This window comes from Macrobrachium nipponense, chromosome 23 (genome assembly GCF_015104395.2).
Source record: "Macrobrachium nipponense isolate FS-2020 chromosome 23, ASM1510439v2, whole genome shotgun sequence".
Classification (NCBI taxonomy): Eukaryota; Metazoa; Arthropoda; class Malacostraca; order Decapoda; family Palaemonidae; genus Macrobrachium; species Macrobrachium nipponense.
Genome location: NC_061090.1, coordinates 47,817,254 through 47,836,837, shown reverse-complemented (window position 1 = coordinate 47,836,837; position 19,584 = coordinate 47,817,254). Strand labels below are relative to the sequence as shown.

Sequence of the window (19,584 nt, the reverse complement as noted above, 5' to 3'; positions counted from 1 at the left end):
TTTTGAAATATTTTTATATAAATAACGATAATTGCCAAAATTTCAACCTTCGGTCAACTTTGACTACCGAAATGGTCGAAAAACGCAATTGTAAGCTAAAACTCTTATATTCTAGTAATATTCAATCATTTACCTTCATTTTGCAACAAATTGGAAGTCTCTAGCACAATATTTCGATTTATGGTGAATTTATGAAAAAAACATTTTCCTTACGTCCGCGTGGTAACTCTTCCGAAAAAATCATAAATTTTTTCGTGCGATTGTCATAATGTTTGCACCATTTTAAATTAGCCGTTACACAAAGTTTTATATATGGAAATGTGTGCAATTTCATGTAGAATACAACAATAAACAACCCATGGTTGTAGCTTTTATCAGTTTTGAAATATTTTCATATAAATAACGATAAGTGCCAAAATATCAACCTTCGGTCAACTTTGACTCGACCGAAATGGTAAAAAACGCAATTGTAAGCTAAAACTATTACATTCTAGTAATATTCAATCATTTACCTTCATTTTTCAACAAATTGGAAGTCTCTAGCACAATATTTCGATTTATGGTGAATTTATGAAAAAAAAAAATTTTCCTTACGTCCGCGCGGTAACTCTTCCGAAAAAAATCAAAACTTTTTTCGTCAGATTGTCGTAATGTTTGCACCATTTTAAATTAGCCGTTACATAAAGTTTTATATATTAAAATGTGCGCAATTTCATGTAGAATACAACAATAAACAACCCATGGTTGTAGCTTTTACCAGTTTTGAAATATTTTCATATAAATAACGATAAGTGCCAAAATTTCAACCTTCGGTCAACTTTGACTCGACCAAAATGACGAAAAATGCAATTATTGTAAGCTAAAACTATTACATTCTAGTAATATTCAATCATTTACCTTTATTTTGCAACAAACTGGAAGTCTCTAACACAATATTTCGATTTATGGTGAATTTATGAAATAAACTTTTTCCTTTTGTCCGCTCGGTAACTGTTCCGAAAAAATCATAAATTTTTTCGTCCGATTGTCGTAATGTTTGCACCATTTTTAATTAGCCGTTACATGAAGTTTTATATATGAAAATGTGCGCAATTTCATGTAGAATACAAAAATAAACAACCCATGGTTGTAGCTTTTATCAGTTTTGAAATATTTTCATACAAATAACGATAAATAGAAAAAATTCGTCGTTCGGTCAAATTTAACTCAACCGAAATGGTCGAAAACTGCAATTGTAAGCTACAACTCTTACAGTCTAGTAATATTCAATCAATTACCTTCATTTTGCAACAAACGGTAAGTCTCTAGCACAATATTTCAATTTATGGTGAACTTCTGAAAACAGCTTTTTTTTTTACGTCCGCGCGTTACGAATTCATGCAACATTTTGTGATAATATTTTCTCTGTGTTGCCTTGATCGTTTTACAATGTGTTATATACCAAAATGATCGCAATTTAGTGTACAATACAAAAAAAAATTAACTCGTTAGCTTTAACTGTTTTGCTCACAGCGCGATTTGTATACAATTATATATGAAATTTTTTTTGCACTGTCATATATCCCAATATTTATATATGATAATGATATTTTTTTCATTTCTGATGGTTGCATACTAAACTTCAGGCAATGACAAAACAAGGAGCCAAAAATGAACTCCTAATCTTGAAAACTAAGCGTGCAGTGATTTAAAAAAAAAAAAAAAAAAAAAAAAAAAAATTTCCGCTTCGGCGCTCACTCGCAAACGCCGCTGGCATACGAGAGACGATTTTTATAATACCGCTTCGGCGTTTAAGGGTTAATAGGTTCTAACTGACTTTTTGACAAGTCTACATGATCTTAGAACAAATAAAGTCTTGCTTTAACAAACGAATCTGTCATGAACTAACTTACCCAATCTCAGTCAATTATTAAGGACTAAAATTCTTCACTAAAATAAAATAAGATCTTTATCTACTGACCCTATTAAATTTACTGGGAGAATTATTATCACTAACTGACCACTCATTATTAATCCTGTATCTGACAAATATAGTATCAAAAACCCTATAACGTCTATACAGCAAAACCCCTGTAATGTTTATAAAACTAATCTCCATCAAACATACTGTTGAGTATCCCTTCTATCTTACGTATCCCAAGATAAATTCTACCTCCTTTCTATAATAGAAATCCTATGTAAAGATACCATAAAAACCGCTTAATCCGATTACAAGTTTCCCTTGTAGAAAAAAAAATTAAACTTTTCCCATTACAAAATGTATAAGGAGAAAAAAAAAATAATTCAGCACTTTTCCATTAAAAAACGTAGTATGCATCGTCACGCAAATTGCTGCCGCAACATATCAGTATCGACCCACGAATTGACCCCTTAAAATTCCTCGCCATGGAATGTCATCATCGACATTCCTGAAAGCGGTGTAATCCCCTGAGTAATCAACTCCAAAAGAAAATATCAACAATCGGTCTCTTCAAAGCATTGTTAGCACCATAGTGCTTAAATCGCACTATGGACTTGTCTAGTCAGACTCATAAACTCAGAAATCATCATTCTTTCAAATGGCCCAAAAATCATTCATTAAATCCTCGCTGGGAATCCTCACTGATACTAAAGAACCACATTCCTCAAAAATTATCCTCAGGACATCATCATTGTCACCTCAAGGGTACCCAAAAAATTGTCCTCGAAAACGTCTATAAAAAAAAAACCACCATTATAAAATATCCCCCACAGACTAAATCCTAAGCCATTTGACCAACGATGTACCTCAAAGTAAACCATTTATGATACCGCTACATTTATATAACACCCAACTAATCACCTCGTCGGGATATAAACCACAGAAAACTGCAATACAGAAATTATACATAACAATTATATACCGCCAAATATAACAACTGGTCAATATAACCTCATAAAATACAACACCTTTATATTGCCCCGTAAAACCACAATGCACTAGTGCCAAACCCCAAAGAGCCATAACACCCAAAAGAACCACAATTACCACCTCTTTGGCTCATAAAACCACAGATCACCACCAAAAATCATAGCCACAAAAAAAAAAAAAAAAAATCACCACCAAAATAACCACAAAATATCAGCCCCAATAAATCAACATAACCAGGAATCACCAAAACACAAAAATTACCACCAGGTATCATCATCACCACGAACCCCTAATAATATTTCTCAACTCTACGGTAATTTCCAATATTTCTCCCCCCCCCCCCCCCCTTTCCTCGGGTTTTTACGCCAAATCGCCGCAGCTTGCGCATAATAAGAAAAATAGTAAAATAAAAAAAAATAAAAACATTACATTGAACTGATTAATCCCATTTTGTCAACCATTTGCAGAATCTGAAAAAAATGCAACTGCGCGATGTTACCTTATTAGCTACCACTACCAACCTTTTTCAATTTAGATATGCGAGTTAATTTCGACCGACCTGTCTTTTCATCTAAGACTGCAAATCTGTTTCCTGTCTTTTCCTCAATAACTCTAAAAGGACCATCAAATTTCGGACCTAATTTATAATTGAGTTCATTTCTCACTAATTTTTAAAAATACACTGTCTCCAACAGCATTTCTCCATTTCACCATTTCTCGGGTCGTAGCCGCGAGATTACGGCTAAGACAAGCATGTCTCTCCTTTCCGGTGGAAATTAATGCTTCAATTGTATCTTCTCCATGATGAGGTATAGTTAACAGATCAAATGTGTCTCGTGCTTGGCAACCAAATAAATACTTCGAATGGAGACATTTTAATGGAATCATTGACAATAGTGTTGATGTTATGTCTAACAATATCTATATATCTATCCCAGTTTTTATCATTTCTTCCTACAGTCTTCCTGAGAGCTTCGAGCACTTTCCTGTTTGCCCATTCACATAACCCATTAGCTTCAGGTCTGTATGGAATAATTGTTACTTTCTGTATCCCCATGACTTCTGCCAAAAACTCTAAAAGTCTTGTTTTCATCAAAACTATCTACAAGCTACTTATTCGACTGTTTTATGCTTGAGTGGAAAAATTTCTACTGTCCTCGTTAGTTCATCTAACAATCATTTACTTGCTCCTTTTGTCCAGAAACTGCCAGTCTGTTTATGTGAAGTGTTTGTTGCTCCCTGCCTCCACCATGTGACCTATCTCGCATTGATAACAGGGTTAGCTACCACTGTTTACCTGGGGGTCAAATCTGGCGCAGAAAGGAACCAGCTACCTTACTGCAATAATCCGCAGTCTAATATGTACGCCACACTACGGGATATACACCCAATACCACAGTATGATTTTCTTTAAAGACCAGTACCACTAGTGTCCACAATTTGGGAAACACCAGACCTCCCTGTAATGTCAGAAAAGGGGTATAGGTTGAAACTGGTCAAATGCAGAAGAAACTAAGGGACTAATATACTATATGCAAATGAATCGACGCTTCAGTACCCCGTTAGGAGCCAAAGTCTACTAGTACATTAATGGAAATGTATTTCACATTTGGATGGGGGAACCACATTGTAATCAACTCTGATATGGGAAATACTATATTCTTTTGCAGTGCACCTAATGCCTCCTCTCATGATGGTGATGCAACTAGCACAAGGACCAGCGTATCTCAGGTGAGTAATGAATGGTTGGGCCGAGTTGTTTGTGTGTAGGGGGGGGGGGGGAGGGGGGGGGGGGGGGGGGGGGGGGGGGGGGGGGGTGGGGGGGGGGGGGGGGGGGGGGGGGGGGGGGGGGGGGGGGGGGGGGGGGCTCGGCCGTTGGCTATCAAGAGGAAATGAAGGATTCCCTTCAAGGAGAGAGAGAGAGAGAGAGAGCTACTTACTTGAACAGGTGGTTTATCCACGGATGACACTGGACAACTTTTGGAAAAGAAATGCCTTCCAAAAACTTTACTAGTGAAAAGGAGAGGCGTGTATTTAAGTTTGAAGCTGCAAATAACTGTGTGAAAATGTCATTTTGTACAAATAAAGACTACTTGATCATATAGGGAGGTTTAATTTATTGTCATCAATCGACTCATCAGTTGACAGGCAAATAATGGTCATATGAATTTCAATAAGCATCGCACTGAATATCTGATCAAACAAATGGCCTGAACTTGGTCTTCCTTGAAAAGCCCGTTTAGTGTGGGTGGTTAACGGACTTCATCTTCCTGTGGGGCTCTTGCCGAGACATCTGCAAGCGTGGAACCGTTTTTGCCTTCTTCGAGCGAAGAGGATTAGATCATAATTATATCATAATCCTCCACAGTTCCTTTTTGATTCTCCTCCTGGATGCACTCTGCGTATTTGAGGCCAGACATAAAATAATTCTTGAAGTTCGACGGGGTTACGTTAGAGGAAGACAATCACGAAAATGGGGCAGACTTATTAATAACAGATGGCAGGCGAAGGCTAAAACTATGTATATGTATGCTTGGTTAGAGTGCTCCGAGGATTTTTCTAGTATTAAATAAAAAATAAAATTGCTGCTTTTCCTTCAAATCCGATAAAATGCGGTCTACTGGGCCACCCATGACGAATACGCAAGGAGATTTACAACATATTGCAGTCTGCAATGCGGCGTTTTAGCATACGGCAAGCACACTGTGCGTATGTTTGTGTAAGGATACATATATAACTATATGACATACATGACATATGACAAGACATTCACACACATCGCAGATTACCTACTGATCATCATAAGACTTATTTACATAAGCACAAATCTTGAAATTCATTTAAAATGAAAATAATAAAAACACGGCTGAGTTAAACAATGAGTATCTCAGTTAACACAGGCTGACAAAATGGAAGAGCGGGAAAACAAAGAAATTATGTCAAATGTAAACAGGGACTTGTGTAAATTTTATTTTTTTCTATAACAAGATGAATCTTCAGCAAATTAGGATATAAAACTGTAGCTTCAAGGACCTAAATGGTGTACTGTCTGGCACTGTCAGCGGATCCAGCCACAAGCCCTGCCACAACCACTATCACTACAACCACCATTACAACCACTATCCTTTCTCTATCTGGTTTTTTCTTTCCTATTAATAAAATATAAAATCCTTGGTTGAGGTATCATCTCATTTTTATTACCCAAGACCATTTACTAGGAGAGAGAGAGAGAAATTCTCCTGGGAAGTCTGCTAACTTGTATTGCTTTCTTTGTTTCAGGAATGTGAGGGTAGGAGACTGAACAAGGGTCCTTGCTGCAAGCTTTTGTCTTTTATATCAGATGGATACTAAATGTCAAAATGCTGGAAGACGAGAAAAATCCAGAGAGAAGCTAGAACTTTTAGAAGATTCTAATAAACGCTACGATGATGCTTTGTTGTAAACAACCATGAAATTGACCGAGACCTCCTGAGTAAAGGTCACTGCATATTCATCCTCATTGTGGTAAATCAATTATCTGAGGAAGTTCCTTATTGGACGAGTGAGTTGCGTCCTTGCCCACCGATGCGGTAGTCGGGAGTTCCATTCCACGGTCTGCCGACGACGAATCAGAAACATTTATTTTTAGTGATTAGAGATTCACTTCTCAATATAATGTGGTTCGGATCCCACAGTGAGCTGTCGATCCCGTTGCTAGGTAACCAATTGGTTCCTAGCCACGTTAAAATATCTAATCCTTCGGGCCAGGCCTAGGAGAGCTGTTAATCAGCTCAGACCTCTGGTTAGACAAAGATATGCTTTATTATATGAGGATTTTTCTGTCATTTGCAACCGAAGTTAACTATAAGAAATGTGGTAAAATGTGCTAGTATTTCCGCCTATCAGCTGTAGTCTCTATGAATGGCTGCGTACATGTGTACACGTTTATGCTCTGACTGTTTATTGCTGAATGTCTGTGGTGTTCATGGCTGATGGCAATGCTATGCTAGATGTCTGGTTATTTATTCAGACATTTTTTCTTTTCTTAACACAATAGCTAATCCGCTATTTCTGAATATGGAGCTGGATTAGGAAGGTACAAACCAGGGACAGCATTAGCTGATTATGATAAACTCTAAAGGAATCTAAGTGTTACCGTCACCTCCTGTCTGTCTGTTCATAGTAGAAATGAACAAGTCGAACATTTACTTGAGATCTCACAGTACTATTATCTTAAAAAAAAAAAAAAAAAAAAATCTGCATGGGGTCCCGAGCTCTGGTGAATAAGGGCTGTTTTTTTATTAGAATTTCTTCACACACACACACACACACACCAGACACGATTGTCCATTTGCTGAGTCATTTCCAAGTAGTTCTCTGCAGAAGGCTGCGGGATCAAATGTTCTTTTGCTTTGTCTTGAAGACACGAAGGGATGGAACACGTTATCTTCCATTTCCAGCATTGTCTAGAAAGTCTTCTCCTTCCGTCTCAGAGTTACAGTAGCTTCAGATATCTATTTCAGAAGGGTGATGTTAAACGATACTCTTACAGAGCTTTATGGGCCTGTCAAGCTCACCGGTATTATACAAAGACTGATCGATGCATCAGAAAACTGCAAGTCACATCAAACACGTGCAATGGAATGAGCAGTTTTATTTACCATCACCAAGTATACATCTTGTCTAAAAATTAATAAACTCTCTCTCTCTCTCTCTCTCAGGTGCTTATCTTAACAAGGATTCAGTTATCCTGCAAAATATTCTAAATGTTCTAAGAGGTATTTAGCTACTGTGGATGTTCAAAAAATATGTAATGTAAATGATATTCAAATTTCCTTTTACAAAGCAAGAATTATGGAACTATAGTACGACATTAAGCTATGAAAAATAACTGAAAGGTCAGTCAATAAAAAAAAAAAAAAGAAAGTCGACCTGATGCGCAATAATGTAAGCAATAATTGGGTGTTGCACGACTGATATATAGTTCAGAATAAACAGCACGACTGTACAATTTTTTAATTTGACCGGTTTTGTTTCAGAAATGGTAGTATGGTATCGCGGGAAATGGGAATATTTTGAAAGCTACCTAACATATTGGTTGTCATTAAATGCGTTAGGACTCATTGAAATCAAAATGTTTTCCCGAATTACTAGTGCCTTTAATACATATTCCCTTAGTGCACTGAGCATTCGGCCAGACTCCGCCCCTACACCCACTGTGGGCGGGGATACTTCACTCTCCTAGCAGACGACGCATTTTACTCCGCCATACTGCCCTCTTCGTTCTCCTCCGTCATTAGCTTATTTTGTAATGTTTTTATTATTTCTATGCTGTGTAAACATGAAATTGTGATATATATCCAAACTTTATGATAGCAATATGCATATTTTGCTATATAAATCAATATTATTCATAAATTTATTGTAATATGCTGCTAGCCAAAGTTTGTTTAGCGAACTGCTAGCCAAAGTTCGTTTAGCGAAAGTTTATATTACGATGTGAACAGATGCTATGACAATTACACGAATATATATTAGGGCTTGTGCCTTGTATGATAAGGCGCCCTATGAGGTAATGTTAGACTAGCGATAATCTATACGCTAAGTCGGTTGGTATTGCACTTCCATCTTTCAATGGAGTGTCTGGGGTTTTGTAGATCACTTACGAAGTCGGTATTATCTTTACGACGATGTGTTAAACTCATGGTTCGGTGAGGTTCTTGTAGAAACACAAGGTATAAAAATAGTATATTCTTCTGAAGTTTTACATGATGAAGATCAGGTATGATCGTACAAGTCTTCTATGACGATAGCTTGATCGCTTCTGCCAATGATGATGGCTAATCCTATTCCTCTACATGATAAAGCTTAGGTAAAGAGGTACACGGTCTTCTAATGACGATAGCTAACTCTGTTCTGCCAATGATGATGGCTAATCCTATTCCTCTACATGATAAAGCTTAGGTAAAGAGGTACAGGGTCTTCAATGACGATAGCTAACACTGTTTCTGCCTGTCTACCATCTCTGTTACAAGTTATGAAGGAACAGACAGTAGTTCGAACATATGAACATACTATCAGATGGACATAGTTTCATACGAACACACAATCGAATGAGACACGCTACAGATCACGTAGGGCCGTTTGAATAATAGGTCGGGGTAGTTGTCTCAAGCAGGGAGCTTGGGGACTAATGTTTATAAACAAATTGAATGACTACAGGATGGGACGGCATGTTATCTTAGCTTACATACTTATTGTATACGTCATCTTTAGCGTCTCTAGTCTGATCACATTCCTGCAAGCAATCTGGTTGACCTCTTTAGTTTTAGACTTTTATATATATGGACTAACATTCCATATTTTTATTATGTAAACACTTACATTAGCTCGGTCAGCTACCAAACCAACTACTGAATATTACTCAAACTTGACTTGCATTTGACTTATAGGAGTGTGATACAGACACTATGTGAATATATATATATAAGTAAATAAAAATTCATGGTGTACATGAATTGATTCAAGTAATAAAATATAAAACAATGATATTGGTAAATAATAGTGATCACATGATATATAAGATACAGTTTTCACTTCATCTCTTTAAGATACTTATGCTACAGAAAATACTAATGTACTCTGATAATTGCATAGAATGAAGATTAACATGATAAAAATCATATTTTAACTGATAAAAAATTTCATATATGAATTGATAAAGTTATTAATGTTTATGCTGATTGATTCGTTGATTTTTATGCTAAATGTTATATATCTGATTCATTAATTCATATATTAACTCATAAATAACTGCAGATAATGGTAAGATAAAAGGTAACAGATGATTATAGGCTACCTGATTTGTTTATACATATGTATATGGATTCATAAAATTATGATTAATATATGTGCACTTTAAATAGATTCCTATTGCGTACACGCAAAAATATATTTAGATTCTGTTATTTATGATCATTTATATATAGGATACATGATACTTTATATATATAGGATACATGACCGAGGTTATACTACTTCACTTTTAACTAGCTTTCGAACAACTTTTCGTCCATTACACAGTTTCCAGACAAACCACCTTTAGCCAATTGAAACGGCCTTTTTCAATGGTTAAAACAAGGGGAAAATTTGCCTGGGCGGGTCCAACGTTCCATTTTGCGCTCATACTTATTCTCTGCATCCTAAGCTACACGATTACGTTCGCGATGAATAAAAAAAACATCCCCAGCACGAGTCCTTCGCCAGCAAAGTAGAGTTGAATATCCTTCGGGTCGTAATTGTCGGAAGTATGTCCCTTTTGTAGTCGAATTCCGACAGCCGCCGGAGCGTTCCGCATTAAAACGAGATTAACGACGAGATACGGTGTCGGTCAAAGAAGTCCATGAAATTCCTTTCACATTGTAGGCGGTTGTTACTTGACTGTAGTCGTCCGCTGCGACGAACGATTTTTGGAAGTTGGCGATGTTGAAAACTTCTCGTACTGCAGGATACTGTAACCAGGTTCCATTAATCAGCCTGCAAGTGAAATTATACTTGTCACAAGGGCAAAGTAAATTCAGACGACATCCAAATACAGGGGAGGGGAGAGAGCCATTTAGACCAGACTTAACCCACATGAATTCGCTGATATTTTGGAATTCAGAAGAGTCCGCTGTACAAACTTTTTATCCATGGCATTAACAATGAGTGAACCTATCCAGGTCTATGATGACTGTAAAATATCCATATTATAACAAATAAATAGATATCATTACGAATCTCAAAGAAAATTCGATATTACTGGTAGTAAGTTACTAGACAAAGAAGTGGAAAACGGAGCTAATTGTAAGATTGCCAGGCAACATAAGAGTCAAAGAGAAGATTAATCATGATTCTATGTGCCCTAACAAAAGTTTCATATTCAATTTTCTCGTGCGCATCCTCTGAGGTTAATTTTTTTAAAAACTTTATTAATAGGTAGGAGATGCAACGAAAAAAACCCACTATGTAACTAATTTCTAAAAAAAACTTTGGGTTTTTCAAGAAAAAATGTGACATTTCCCATGGAAGTTTACTTGGATTGTAATAAGCTAATGTTGCAAGTAAATAATCCATATTCCATATCGTGATACTTCTAAATGTCTATGAGGTTCAGAAAAAATTAATTCATTTTGATGTTATAGAAATTCTATTTCCTTATTTTGTTTATTAATTTTAAAATGATTGCAAGTCCTTAACTAATTGCATTACACACACGGATAAGAATATGTTATGTGGCCTGTCATGTGACCTATGAACCACATGTGAAGTTCATGAACTAAGCATTCCTTTCTCCAGTCAATCTGCTTTTGCAAGCAGAGACGACACACAGATGAAGCCTGTGTAAGCAGATTATTGAGGTTAAAAGGAACAAATGCTGATACGGCAATGATGACGTCGTCACTTGGCAGGAGATTGCTCTCAGCCAGCTAAGAGTTACGTTACTTGCTGTAAGAGATACGACTTTAGTATTTTCAAATGATATTTTAGTGTTTTAATTCTCCACCCGCATGAGAAGAATGTCTGAAAAAAAAAACAACAGTACCAAAATTGAACAATATATTAGTTTCATGTTGGCATTATGTTAAATAAATATTCCTTATTCAAACTATATGAAAAAGGTTTCCATACAAATTCTATATATTATTAGCCCTGTATAAAGATTCATATAGGATTATTCCATAGATAACATTTTCACTTCTAGACTTCCTGACTTTAAAATCTCTTTTATTTGTTTTATTTATATATTTATTATTAGTTTATTTATTTATTTATTTATTTAATTTTTTTTTTCATTGACTACGAATATAAATCACCGGGACAGACAATATGTCAGTAGGTTTTGATATGTGTTTTGAACTTTTAGCTTATTTGTCATTACTAAAGCGTTAAGTTAGAGTTCAAATCTTTACGCATATATATTTGGATATTTAATGGTTACGTTTTGCTTATTGATATTATCGTGATTCCTTTTTTATTATAATTTGTAACCCTTCCGACTTCTTACGGAGTGTATTATATTGACTCCACTTGTCCATCCATTTTATTTTATTTTTTTTATATTATATATTTGTTTTTTTATAATTAATTTTTTTTTTATAATAAATTTGATAAATTAATGGTTGGCTTGAATATGTGGAAAAAGTGTTCTAAGCGACGTACCGTATAAGGCTACTTGCGGCATCAATTCTATAGATACAAGATATATATGATAAAGGTATTTAAAACCGCGAGAACCGCTATAATCCGGTCGGATCCAATATCACGAGTTGTAACTCGTAAGACATTGACACTTCCTATTTAATTATCCGTTATTCTACCAAACCACCGATTGACTCTGGGTGATAAAATATATTATTGGTTTTCTTAATGGAAAGGAATTCACACACGAGTTTAAGGAGATTATTATTGATTTACACCACCCGAGTCACAGATTATTATGTGTTGAATTCCATATTTACTGATTTAGCACTCATAAATATTCCTAACGCACTCAATTGCGGTGTTTGTTTTTAGTGCTATTAATTCTATATAACGTGTCAAGGAACTTTAACAACATAAGAAGGTGTTTATTTCCCTCTGGTCAGACTCGTAATATTCTGTTAATAAGTCCTACGTATATTCTTTCAAGGATTTATTTGGCACAGGATAGGCCCTTAACCCTTAAACGCCGACTGGACGTATTTTTTTACGTCGACATTTTTTGTCTCTCGGGTGCCGACCTGGACGTATTTTACGTCGACATACGAAAGTTTTTTAAAAATTCGCGGAAAAATACTTTTAGGCCTACCAGCCGAAAACTCTTGAATCAGCGCCTTGGGGATGCTGGGAGTTCACGGATCAAGGTGTTGTTGTTTACAATCGTTACGCAGGCGCGCAAGCGCGAATTTCTTTCTTGCTGCACTAAAAAGTATCTGTGACACATCTCTGAAATTATTTCGTCACTTTGACATAATTTTTGTACCATTCCATTTTAAATTAGCCGTTACATAGAGTATTATATATGAAAATGTGCGCATTTTTATGTAGAATACAACAAAAAAATACTCATGATTGTAGCTTTTATCAGTTTTAAGATATTTTCATATAAATAACGATAAGTGCCAAAATTTCAACCTTCGGTCAACTTTGACTCTACCGAAATGGTCGAAAAACGCAATTGTATGCTAAAACTCTTATATTTTAGTAATATTCAATCATTTAACTTAATTTTGCAACTAATTGGAAGTGTCTAGCACAATATTTCGATTTATGGTGAATTTATGAAAAAACTTTTTCCTTACGTCCGCGCGGTAACTCTTCCGAAAATAATCATACATGCGATTGTGGTAATGTTTGCACCATTTTAAATTAGCCGTTACATAAAGTTTTATATATGAAAATGTGCGCAATTTCATGCACAATACAACTAAAAACAACCCATGGTTGTAGCTTTTATCAATTTTGAAATATTTTCATATAAAAAATGATAAGTGAAAAATTTTCAACCTTCGGTCAATTTTGACTCTACCGAAATGGTCGAAAAACGCAATTGTAAGCTAAAACGCCTATATTCTAGTACTATTCAAGCATTTAACTTCATTTTGCAACAAATTGGAAGTCTCTAGCACAATATTTCGATTTATGGTGAATTTAGGAAAAAAATAACATTTTCTTTACGTCCGCGCGGTAGCTCTTCCGAAAAAATCATACGTGCGATTGTGGTAATGTTTGCACCATTTTAAATTAGCCGTTACATAAAGTTTTATATATGAAAATGTGCGCAATTTCATGTATAATACAACAATAAATAGTTGAAGGTTGTAGCTATTCTCATTTTCGAAATATTTGCATATAAATCACGATAAATAGAAAAAAAACCACGTTCGGTCAAATTTGACTCTACCGAAATGGTCGAAAAACAAAAGCAATTGTAAGATAAAACTCTTACAGTCTAGTAATATTCAGTCATTTATCTTCATCGTGAAACAAATTCGAAGTCTCTAGCCCAATATTTAAATTTATGGTGAATTTTAAAAAAAAAACTTCCTTCCCTCCGCGCGCGGATTCTCCGCCACAAATCTCCGAAATGCGTAAGTCCCATTCTCGGAATATTTGCTCCGTTTCATATTAGGCATTTCATAGAGTTTTATATATGAAAATGTGCGCAATTTCATGTAGAATAAAACGAAAAATATTTGAAAGTGTAGCTTTTCTTATTTTCCGAAATAATTGCATATAAAAAAATATATATATAAAAAATTCGACATTCGGTCAACTTTAGCTCGTCAGATATGGTCGAAAACTGCATTTGTAAGCTAATATTCTTACAGTATAGTAATATTCAATCATTTGTTTTCATTTTGAAACATATTGGAAGTCTCTAGGACAATATTTAGATTTATGGTGAATTTTTGAAAAAAATATGTGTTTACGTAAGCGCGTTAAGAATTCATGCATTATTTTGTGATAATATTTTCTCTGTGTTGCTTTTATTGTTTTACAATGTGTTATATATCAAAATGATCGCAATTTAGTGCACATTACAACGAAAAAAAGTAACTTGTTACCTTCAACCGTTTTGCGCACAGCGCGATTTGAATACAATTTAATATATGAAATTTCGTTTTTGCGCTATCATATATCGCATTATTTATATATGATAATGATAATTTTTTTCATTTCTGATGGTTGCATACTAAACTTCAAGCAATGACAAAAAAAGGAGCCAAAAATGAACTCTTAATCTTGAAAACTAAGCGCGCTGTGATTTTTTGAAAAAAATATTTTTTCCGCTTACGCGCTCACTCTCAAACACCCTCCGGTCATACGGGAGTCATTTTTTTATTACCGCTCCGGCGTTTAAGGGTTAACTGACAGGTGTCTTAGTGTGTCCCTTGTTTTCATGACACGTGTTACAATCATTTTTTATGTGCTTTTTTATATCTGTAAGCACTGTAGGCCAGTAAAATAGTGATTTGGCTTTCTGACATAATAGGAACCCTGGATGACGGAATGCAACCCAGTTTAGGGACGATTGGTATGAAAGAGATTATTACTACTACCTGGTCGTTAGTCATCTGCTGTGTTCTTCGGGTTTACCTCGTCAACAGACCTACATATAATATTAACTTTGATTACATTATTCTGATACACATACTTTAAATATACTTTTGCTTTAGGGTTTCTGCTCGAAGTGTTTATTGGTTTGCTTAGCCGCTGACCTCCGTTTTCCGTTTTCGAAGTGTTTATTGTTTGGTGTTTAGCTGCTGCTGACACTTGCTTTGTTCAGTTTGTAACAGTTCTGCGCTCCGACCCAGATATTCAATGCTCGCGATCTCTTGGGTTAAGGAATTTTCTTGTTTAGATACGGTTTTAACAATAGGCACGGATATTTCTATATTTTTTAGTCTAATCAATGGTTCTTTGCAGTATGGTGCGGGATTGCGGGATAATGCGTCAGCTATGATATTTGCTTTCCCAGGTAGATATCTTATCTTGGCTCCAAAGACCTGAATGATCATTTGTCACCGAGTTCCTTTTGGACTGTGATTAAAGCCTTTGAAAAACTTGGTAAAGGACTCATGTTCAGTAAGGACTTTATCAGGATAGCCATAGATTATGAACTTAAAATGTACTAGTGTTAAAGATACCTAGCCCTTCCTTGCTTATTACTGGCATATTTACTTTCAGAGGGCTTTAGTTTACGTGAATAAAAGCTATAGGGAAGAACTGTTTATCATATTGCTGAAGTAGTATCCCTTTTACCCCTTGGTCTGAGGCGTCTGTTGCAATAAAAAAAATTTTCCTTATTTAAATCAGGGATTTTTAAGTTAGGTGAGCTGCATTATTTCCCGCTTTTAAGATATCGAACGCCTGTTGATGCTTTTTAGACCATAATCAATCTACGCTCTTCTTCGTAAGATCTGTTAAAGGAGCTGTCATGATTGAAGAGTTACATATTTACATACGATTGTAATACCCACTACAGCGCAAAAGTGCTGTATCCCCCTTTTACGTTAATAGGTACCGGAAGTTATGAATAGCCGACACCTTACCATGGACTACTTTTAAGACCTTGACCAGACACACAAAACCTAGATAAACATGTTCGGTTTTTAAAAAACTCACATTTAGATATTTTACTCTGAGATTATTTGTCTTTGTCTCTGTAGCACTAGCTCAATACTGTGAATGTACTTCTAAGGTATTAGAAAAGATTACAAGATCATCCATATAGGCATGTAGGTTATCCCCTAAAAGTCTCCAAACACTATATTGTAATTTGGGGCGCAACGTAAGCCGGAGGCATACGTAAAAATTGATAATGTCCCCTGGGTGTGCTGAAAAAAACGGTGTATGAGGTACAATCACTTAGGTAATGGTATCTGGTAAAAACATTTAAGTAAGTCCAAGTTGGTGAAAAAAAAAAAAAAAAAAAAAATTATTCTAACCTAACAGAGATAAGATGTCGTCGGTACATCGCACTGGAAACTATCGGAAGTCGTTTCCTTGTTTTAAGCGACAGTAATCTGCGCAGATACGCCAAGTCCGATCTTTTATGGCATGACGTTTGAGGTAAAAATTATATGGGCTTATTTGATTTCCTAATGGCTCCTATTACTAACATTTTTCAACTTCGTCATTTATCTCTATTTTAAAATTTCATTGAGAATCTATAACGAAGGTACGTAAATAGCTTTATGTTTTTGTCCTTAGACCGTGTTTGTGTTAAATTACATCCGTTTTTCCCAGAGATCACTCGCTAGTGGAGAAACTTCCTGGTATTCAGGTAAAAGATAAAAAAAAAATTCTGCTGAATCACCTCTGCTTGAATGACTTTACGGATATTACTTTAGATAGATTATCGAGAGATTCATCCACGACTCGGTTTGGGCGGTGATTAAAAAATTAGCAACAATAAAAAATGCGATATTTATAACTTTCCGTATCCACGATATGTATACTTTTAGGGCTTTGTTTTTCGCGGAAATCGTTATATTTCAGAGTGTCGGGAAGGATTAAAAATTTCATTTCCCAGCAAAGTCTTTTTCACACGCACTAAGACATTCGAGGGTGCATGCTTCTCGAGATTTTTGCGTGCAAAGTACGACTGCGGTTGTGGGAGAATTCTGTTGGGTCATTTGAACAATGTTACGATTTATGAGACAACAAATGTATAGTTCCTTTATATAAGTTATTATTTGATTAACTGTCTCATTTTTGTTCAAACGGAATTTTGGAATATGTTTGAAGGTTTATAGGATTTTCCTTTGATAAACACGCCTTATTTTGCAGGATGTAAGATAATATTTTGTATACCCCTAGATGGATCTTACAATTACACTACATACAGATCAACGTTTTTTTATAACTATAGAGGTATCTGTAAACGCTCGCTTATCCGGACTTCTCATTAGGGAAGTTCGAACAACAGACGGTGAGTCCGTAAATACAAGATATTACGTGTATTAAAGAAATAAAACAAGATATTCTAATTTTTACGGCGCGTACAGTTGGGCTTAATCCACCAGTATTTATTATAACTTAATGTATTAAAATTAAAACGAAACCTGCTCTGATTACTTATACGGTCGTGTGTTTCATAGGAAAAAATCCTTTTTAGTTCAAAAAGATATCGGTATGTATGAACCAACATCGCTTTTCCCCACTCTGCTAGTAGTCGCTTATTGTGTGGAATTTGCTTCGCTTTGAAAACTCGGCAGATTTAACTAACCTTGACCGCTTGACTAGGTGACACAGTCACCGAGTTTGCTTGTTTGATTCTGAACGGGCTACTGTTTCTATTTCTTTTTGTAATATTAGGATCCTTCTCTTTATTACCATCGGCAATGAATGACGAACTATTAGGAACTGAGCGATTACTAATTAAGACGAGTTATCTCTACTGCATTCAATCTTAACTGTTTGTACTTCATTCTTTGCTAAAATTTGAAATAGTGAGGGATCCTGGTCAGCGCATTTAGCCTGATGAAAGTTTTTTACAGACATGTTATTCCTTGCAATCCAGCCATATTTTTAAAGTTAAGTTGAGTCATTGAGGTTCGATATTTTATATAACTCAAAAAAACTCAAGGCTAAAACTGCGATCGGGACTTGCAAAGGAGCATTTATTGTCAAGACCCGAAATAGTGTTACCTCTAATTTATATGGATTTGTACGGGTGTTCCACTTGTTTTTTGTGTGTTTTCTAATCACTACGGTGCTTAACGACCCTATCCATGCATCTGTATAAATACAGACGTCCACTGCGTAAACGCATATTCACTGTTTAATATGATTTGTTACGTAAGGGATTAATAATCACCCAAAATGATAAAATTAACATAGTATATGATTATGATATTTCAGTAGAACTTCTGGAAACAGACACTCAAAGATAAAAAACTCGCAGTAGCGAAATCTCAATGATGTAGATAATTTCTGTAAAAAAGTAAGATTAAGAATGTCTCGTAACTTCAGCCACAGGTGAATAACGAAATTCGACCTGCAAAGAAACACTCAAGTTACTCCAAATGAATAAAAAATTGTACTTAGCTTGCTTTTGTGGGAAGTCACGGTGTTCCGATAACGACACACGGCCTTGGTCCTCCTCTGTATTTAGCGGACGACCTGGTTTGGCTTCAGTTTTTCCCCCGTGCGCGTTGTTTCGATGATTCGAGCCCTTGAAAATCCGATGCTGCAGACGCGTTCGGTTTGTTTCTTGCAGTGCCGGAAACGCTCACTAACGATGTTTTCTTGAATGATTCTATTGAGAGACGAAGCTTCCGTTGCCGTAGGAAAAGGACACGTCGGTTTTGTTTCTTGAAGTTATTCACTAACGATGATACTAAGTTGCTTGACGAATCTTGTTGTTTTCTGAAGTCGCTCACTAATGATGATACTAGGTTGCTTGAAGAATCTGCTGCTTTCGTCGTCGTTGACTTCATGATTTATTATTCTGTTTTTTTTCTTCGTAGGACGTTGTAGAGTTCTTCTGGTCCGCTGGCCACCAATTATTAGGGCTGTGCCTTGTATGATAAGGCGCCCTATGAGGTAATGTTAGACTAGCGATAATCTATACGCTAAGTCGGTTGGTATTGCACTTCCATCTTCAATGGAGTGTCTGGGGTTTTGTAGATCACTTACGAAGTCGGTATTATCTTTACGACGATGTGTTAAACTCATGGTTCGGTGAGGTTCTCGTAGAAAACAAAAAACAAGGTTATATAAAATAAAAAAGTATATTCTTCTGAAGTTTTACATGATGAAGATCAGGTATGATCGTACAAGTCTTCTATGACGATAGCTTGATCGCTTCTGCCAATGATGATGGCTAATCCTATTCCTCTACATGATAAAGCTTAGGTAAAGAGGTACAGGTCTTCTAATGACGATAGCTAACTCTGTTCTGCCAATGATGATGGCTAATCCTATTCCTCTACATGATAAAGCTTAGGTAAAGAGGTACAGGTCTTCTAATGACGATAGCTAACACTGTTCTGCCTGTCTACCATCTCTGTTACAAGTTATGAAGGAACAGACAGTAGTTCGAACATATGAACATACTATCAGATGACATAGTTTCATACGAACACACAATCGAATGAGACACGCTACAGATCACGTAGGCCGTTTGAAAGAATAATAGGTCGGGGTAGTTGTCTCAAGCAGGGAGCTTGGACTAATGTTTTATA

At 35.8% G+C, this 19,584-nt stretch overlaps 1 protein-coding gene across 5 annotated transcripts in view; it reads left to right on the top strand.

Moving 5' to 3' along the window:
- LOC135200312 (uncharacterized) overlaps positions 1 to 19,584 on the top strand; it is a 338,907-nt gene that overhangs the window by 279,518 nt on the left and 39,805 nt on the right. The gene's annotated exons all lie outside the window — the stretch shown is intronic.